The following is a 7,612-nucleotide window of genomic DNA, read 5'->3' as shown; positions in this document are numbered from 1 at the left end:
GAAATTAACATCGTAGGCATGGTAGATGTCGTAGATACCATAGATGGAGATCCCTCAATCCAATTTGCGACGAAGGTGAAGTTGAAGGTGTTGATGGCAATATCCCTGCTTTGAATTGATGGCAATGGGAAGTCAATGGCAAAGCCTCTCATCAAAATGTTGATGAAAGGGTTGTAGATGATGTCGAAGTTGGTATCGAACCCCCTCGCCATAACTCGACCAATGTCTTCAACAATGGGTCATCGAACATTCGATAGCAAAATAGGGAGCAAAAAATGAGAGCGAATGATGGAATTATTCGAGAAGTGGGATTAGGTGCTTTGATGCTGGTATGATCGCATTTGTGTCTTATCTAGTTGTCTTTCATGGGGAGGCGATGGGCAAGGAGTTGCAAAATGAGCCCCTCGGTGCTTTTAGTTGCTTTGGTGCCAACCCCCATACCTTTTGAGGCGATAGGGCGAGAAGTTGCAAAACGAGCCACTCAATGCTTTTAGATTACTTTGGTGCCAAGCCCTGTACCTTTTGAGGCGATGGGTCAAGAAGTTACGAAATGAGCCCCTCAACGCTTTTAGATTACTTTGGCGCCAACCCCCGTATCTTTTGAGATGATGGGGTGAGAAGTTGCAAAACAAGCCCCTTGGTGCTTTTAAATTGGTTTTGGCACCAACCCCGTACCTTTTGAGGCGATGGAGTGAGGAGTCACAAATTGAGCCCCTCAGTGCTTTGGTGAAGCCCTCACTGGGATGTTGGTGAAAGCTTGACTAATGACGCTAGTGTTGACTGTGAAATCAATTAAAACAAAGTTTGCAAAATATAGATTCACATTTTGCACCTGTTACATGTACATGTTTGGCGACGCGAAGCTATGGAGCTCTATCAAATCATTCGACTTCAGTTGCCTCTTTATATATAACTTATTTTATTATTGGAAAAAGTCTTCTTAACCCCACTATTGGTGCTTGTCTACTTCACCCTCTCAAACTATTGAAAATGGTCTAAATAATCCCCTGAGGCGGTTTTGAAGGTGGTTTTGCTAACGTGGCATATTGAAAAGTCTATATAACCCCCTAAAATATCAAGGGTTGACTGCATGACCCCCTAAACTATAAAATGTGATATTTTAGCGCTTAAAGCATCTAATAATATTCAAAAGATAGTCATGTAGGATCGTTTGGACACCGTATCCCACCACACTGGCCTAAGCACACATGCATGCACACAAGCCCATCAGCTACCTCCCTCTCTAAGCTCTTTCGAGGCATGTGCTATTGCCCGATGAGCACTGCCTTGTTACCTACTCCACCACCTCATGCACTCATCGATGACATTGAGCGCATACACTACGCTTGCGCCCTTGTCATCTGGCTCCTCCCACGTCCTCGACCCATCTCGCTTTCTCCTCCTATGGCTACCTAAAAATTGAAGGACGACCAGATGAAGGATGTGATGGGCTAAACAGTGATGATGTAGGCATGGCGTGCTTGAGCTCAGTGCCATCGGTGAGTGATGGGAGCTGGAGCAGGAGACAAGATTTCACATGTTGCTCGTTTGGCAGTGGGTCAGTCTAGAAAGAGTAGGGAGGTGGAGGCAACAAATGGCCTGCATGCAACCATGTTTGTTTAGGCTCATGTGGTGGGATATGGTGTTCAAACGACCCTAAAGACAATATGGTGGGTCATTTGAAATTTATTTGATGTTTTACGGGCTATAATATCATATTTTATAGTTGAGGGGTCATGCAGTCAACCATTAATATGTCAGGGGTTATGTAGACTTTTTTGCATGCCACGTCAACAAAACCACCTTCAAAACCATCTCAGTGGGTTATTTAGACAGTTTTCAATAATTTGAGGGGTAGAATACCTGGTTTTATAGGTGAAGGGGTGAAGTAGACAACCACTAATAGTTGAGGGGGCTAAGTAGATGTTTTCCTTTTATTATTAATTTTTTAGGCAATGTGAAGTCTCCGAGCTTTTATCAAATCACTGCGCTTCGCTTGGACGTATTTTTGGCAACGCGAGGTCACTAGGTTTCTTTCATATCATTGTGCTTCGTTTGGTGTATTTTTTACAACCTGAAAACATTGAGCTCTTATCAGATCATTGCGTGCATAGAAATCGAAAAGGATGCATGTGGCGATCTACGACTGTTGACGTTTTGATCTCATCAAATATGTTTTTGCTTATATTGGGGAGTCTTATGATGCCAAGGCGCCCTTTTTGGCTCATGTGAAATGCTCATAGGGTGAATGGATATTATGAATGAATGTCATGATGCTGATGGATGCATTCACAGATATAAAAAGAATGGGAAAGCATTTTCCTTTAGCTTCACCATCATGTATCTTTGTGGGGGGTCAAAATCTTGAAGTCATAGCCTTCATTTAGCTTCGCCCATGCGTATTTTTGATGGTCAATGTCTTAAGCCCTTAGACTTTTCATTTAGCTTCACCCTCGCGTATTTTTTAGGTGACTTGTGCTTTCCATACCACGCACTTGTAATTTGTGTCTAAATTTGTTCATCATAGGAGCACATTTGTCACTGTTTCATACTATTACCAGCTAGTGAATTTTGCATCGCGTGGGTTTGGATGGCTTAGCACTTTGGTTTGGATCTTTTCTTCATCTGAGGTCATTTGAATATTTTTTAAAATGAATTTTAAAATATGAGAACTTAAAACAAAATTTTCAGGTGGTAAATGATTTAAAATGAAAAGGTAGTCAACTATAAAGTTCCAGATTTCTTGAAGTACTATAACTTTGTTACGAAGTGTATATGTATTGACTTGATTTGGAAAAAAAATCTATAAATTTTACTATGTTGCACCTATTTTTAGAGGTGGGCTAAATTGCCAACCAAAAATGCTTCTAGAGGCAGCCAGAAAGCCTAGTCGTCTCTATTAGGCCCCGTTTGGCATGGCTTCTCCAGCGGCTTCCGGAGCCGTTTAGAGCTGTTTTCTGTCAAACGGGGTAAAATGAAACGGCTCCATCAATGAAGCCCATAAAAACGTGCTTTCATAGAGCTTTGGGGTGGGAAGGAGCCAAAAATAGTGGCTTCTTCCGGCTTCACCTCATCCTATATGGCATTCTGTGAGAGCATATTTTAAGAAACTCTATATGTAGAGCTGTTTTGCCAAACGATTTACCAAAACGGTTCTATCTCCACCAATAGAGCTATTCATGGAGCTAAAGCCCCCCCAAAATGGCTTTCTCGGTGAAGTGGAGTCGTGCCAAACGAGGCCTTAATGTCATTTTTAGAGACAGTTCAGTTTTTTTTTTTTGTTGCCTCTAAAAATAGGGGGTATTTCTAGAGGTAGACCAACTTAGAAAATATTTTTAGAAGTGGTTCTTGATAGAGCCTTCTCTGCCCAAAAGTGGAGGCATTTCTAAAATTTGTTTCTTCAAGTAGTGGACGAGCATGAGTACTTGTTTACTTTTAATTTATCTATGTATATGTTCTTTGGGTTCATAAGTTAGAATCTTTGGAAAGCATGTTTGACAGATTAAGTAAAGTTGTTTTTCCACATGCATCTTGGAAGCACATCATAATTTTTGACTTCTCTGTCCTTTACCCCTTTTAAATTGATAGGTCTGTTTACATATAACTCTCAAAATCGTCTAATATATGGATCATGTTTTTTACGCTACAGACGCTGAAAGATTTTTCTCTTCCCCCGTTGAAGCGTACAGACATCTTTGCTAGTTCTCTCTAAAAGCAAAAGATCTTTCCGTTTTAAAATGGAAAATCTTTCATCTACTCCAAATTAGAATAGAAACTTTAATTTGGATTTTTTTTGCATCGTTCCCTTTCAAGTGCATGAATTTCAGCATGCTCCATTTTCCATCTTTATGCCTATATTGTATCGAAGCACGACCTAAACTAATTATACAGGCTCTAAGGAAGAATGGTCTGCCCTTGTATTGGGTAATTGTTGTATACCATATGACCTTCTAGCCGCGTTCAAGTTAGCTGTTACCTGTCTCATATTCATTCGTTCGCTTGGGAGTAGACGCGTGCAAGAAAGAGCAACTCCAACGAGAGACATCAGGCATCGACGAACCTCATTTCCCCTTTCCACTCTTGCTAGCAACATGGACTCTTCTTGGAGATGAGCATCTATGATATGTGACATCTGTTTTGGAAAGTTCTTCTCCACAAAGCTGACAATGTTCATTTCACCCTCAAACATTGAATCAGTTGGCCTTTTTCCAATTAGCATTTCCAGAAGTATAATACCGAAACTGTAAACATCCCCACTAGTTGATGCATGAACACTTTGAGCATATTCTGTAAAACAGATCAAGTAAATGATTAATGCAATAAAATTTAGATACTCATGTGCATAAAAAGGTTACCTTTCACAAGTACGGGACGTGGCAATAATCTTACCTGGAGGGATATATCCTATTGTTCCTTTAATTGTGACTGAGCCATTAGAACCAGAATGCCCAAGATTTATAGGCGTAGAATCACGAAGAAGTCTTGAACTGCCAAAGTCTCCCAGATGGGCATTCATGTCATCATCAAGAAGGATATTAGTTGGCTTCAAATCACAATGGATGATAGGCCTTCCACAGTCATTGTGTAAATAAGCCAAGGCATCAGCTATGCCAACAGCTATGCTTATTCTTTGAGCTAAGGTCAAACATTCTGGGGCCACACCAGCACATCTGTGATGCAACCACGTGTCCAAATTCCCATTAGGCATGAACTCATAAACTAAAGCTACGAAATCATTGCCTTTGTTGTCTATTGTCGTACATGCAGTTAGGATTGGAACAATGTTTCGATGTTTGATAGCTCTCAATGCTTCACATTCTGATAAGAAACTTCTATCTGCACATTGTATGCCCAGATCAAATACCTTAATAGCTACCTGAATTTTAGCTTGAGTTAACTTCCCTCTGTATACTGAACCATAACTTCCTCTCCCAATTAGGTTTAACTCTGAGAAATTTCTCGTAGCTTCAGCTACATCCTTATAAGAAATTTTAGGGAATTTCTTACCAAAAGAAAGCATCAATGTGTAACTGGTTCTTGATGTCTTCTCAAAAAATATGACATAAATAAACATTATGAGTGACATGAATCCAACTATGGGGATATATATGTTGAACCAAGTGCACTTGCTTTCTGTTGTCTGAGAAAATGAAGGGCATGAGGGCATATGGAGATCAAAAGCTCCTCCACAAAGATCCATATTACCGTCAAGATAAACAGACGAAGCATTTCTGAAAATTCCATCCATTGGTATTTCGCCTTGGAGATCATTGTAAGAAAGGTCCAGCATATTGAGTAATTGTAAATTACCTAGAGCTGTTGCCTGTTGGAATGGTGCCAGACAAGTTGTTGTGGGCAAGATTTAGTTTGTTCAAGTTTTCTAGATTGCCCACAGATTCTGGAATGTTCCCTGCGATAAAGTTTCGCTCCATATTGATGGTCACTAAGTTTCGGCATAGGGCCAAATCATTAGGAATTTCCCCAGTAAGCTTGTTTGATGCAAGCTCGAGGTTGATAAGTTGTTTAAGGTTGCTAATCTCTAGTGGAATGCTCCCTTCTAGATTATTATGACTAAGGTTCAGCTTTAAAAGCAGTGGAGGCGTACCCAAGGATGATGGCATGGGACCTTCAAATCCATTGTTGTCTAGAAAGAGTTCTACCAACCCCGTGAGATTGCCAGTGCTGGGTGGAATGGGTCCACTTAGGTTGTTTTTTCTAAGATTCAAATACTGCAGGTTTTTTAGGTCTCCAAGCCATCCATCAATGCTGCCAGTGAGACTGCCTCCATCTAGTGACAATTGAACCAACCTAGAAAGTTTTCCTATAATTGGTGGGATTGTACCTGACAGCTTATTTCCACCTAAGATTAAGTACTGAAGACTAGACGATAAGTTACCAACTGAATTTGGTATAACCCCCTGCAGCTGATTGTTTGATAGTGCTAGCGCTTGTAGAGCACTGCAGTTTTCTAGCGCATGCAAGAATTCCCAGCTTTCACTATCTTTTGCTTCAAGCATGTTCAACCCAAGGTCTAGTCTAGATAAACTTGAAAGCTTCCCAAAGGAACGAGGGATTTGTCCAGTGAAATTGTTAGATTGTAGAACTAGTTGTTGTAGCATTGAAGCATTACCTAAGGAATCTGGTATGTGACCTTCCAGCCAATTCTGGCCCAAGTATAGCATTTCTAAATTGGAGAGACGATCACCCATATTGCTTGGTAGGCTCCCTCTTAGTTGATTTCCACCCAAATCTATTCCTTGAAGTAAGGACAAATTAAATAGGCTTGCAGGGATAGTACCTGAGAGGTTATTTCCCCCAAGGGCCAGCATCGAAATATTTGAAAAGTGGCCAAGTTCACCTGGAATTGTTCCTTCAAGTTGATTTTCTTGAAGAAAAAACTCTTCTATATGGGTGATGTTACCAAGGGTTGGCGGGATGGTCCCAGTAAGATTATTGTTATTAAGGGCAAAAAAGACCAGTTTCTCAAGGAGACCTATTTCCCGAGGAATTGCACCATTGAGTAAGTTATGGTTGAGATGCAACTCCTTAAGGTTGGAACAATTTGTGAGCGTGTCTGGAATAACCCCATCCAATGAGTTGTAGCTCAGATTAAGGATTTGCATCTTCTGGAGATTGTTGAGATGTGGTATTTGGCCAGAGAACTGATTGGTAGACAGGTCTAGTGTATGAAGGAATGTTAGGTTTCCAACAGATGGAGAAATCGAGCCTGACAGGCCTTGGCCGGTAAGGTTGAGTGCTGTAACTCGCCCGTGGTTCTTCGAGTTACATGTGACACCTCTCCACTTACAGCAGTGGATGCTAGTGTTCCACGAGCTCAAGGATCCAGAAGGGTCATTGGTGATGGCTGCCTTGAAATCAAGCAAGGCGAGCGAGTCCGTGCTATTCTCAGGGACCATGGAACAACTGATATTGCCTACTCCATGAGATGTGACTAACAATATTGCTAGAAGCATAAGCATGGTGAGTTTCACGGTCTGGTCGTCAGGCAATAGTGCCCTCGTTACCTGCAAAATACGTAGAACCGTATACATAAATGATAAACATTGTGTGGCGTATTCTAGCCATATACCAAGTACTACAATACCATGAAAATGGAATTGCATTTAATTTAACCAATGTTGAAATTTCACTGCATGCAAACAGCAAATGAGAGATGGGCGACAAGATCGACAGCAGAGAGCACAAACATAAAGATTGCTCGAGCAGCGCTAGTACCGCACAGGAGGAAAGAGAAGAACGCACTTCTGTGCTTTGCTGAAGCCTACAGAGCAACGCTGCTTTCCCGCGATCCTGAAGAGCACAGACCGAACGGCTTTGGTTTTGGCTAGTGGTGTGCTAGTACAGGAGTATGTATGAGCTGGTTGGCTTTAAGATGGATGCACAGCTCGCAAGTCACAAATGGCTCAGGCTCCCATGGGTTTAAAAACCGATTACAGCCGCATTACATCCACACACTTGCATCATCCGATCATCGTCACACCACCTTACCTTATCTTGACCGCCGTTGCAACCAAGACCCGGAGTCCGTCAAACTCACCAGTTACCGCCACTTTTCAGCACCCATCTCGTCAGTCGTCACGTCACCCACCGC

General features: G+C 41.6%; 1 pseudogene; it reads right to left on the bottom strand.

Moving 5' to 3' along the window:
• Positions 1 to 3,711: 3,711 nt before the first annotated feature.
• LOC136477715 (receptor kinase-like protein Xa21) lies at positions 3,712 to 7,398 on the bottom strand (annotated as a pseudogene).
• Positions 7,399 to 7,612: the final 214 nt, after the last annotated feature.

This window comes from Miscanthus floridulus, chromosome 8 (assembly GCF_019320115.1).
Source record: "Miscanthus floridulus cultivar M001 chromosome 8, ASM1932011v1, whole genome shotgun sequence".
In the NCBI taxonomy this organism is placed as follows: domain Eukaryota; kingdom Viridiplantae; phylum Streptophyta; class Magnoliopsida; order Poales; family Poaceae; genus Miscanthus; species Miscanthus floridulus.
This window is presented reverse-complemented; position numbering and strand designations above follow the sequence as displayed.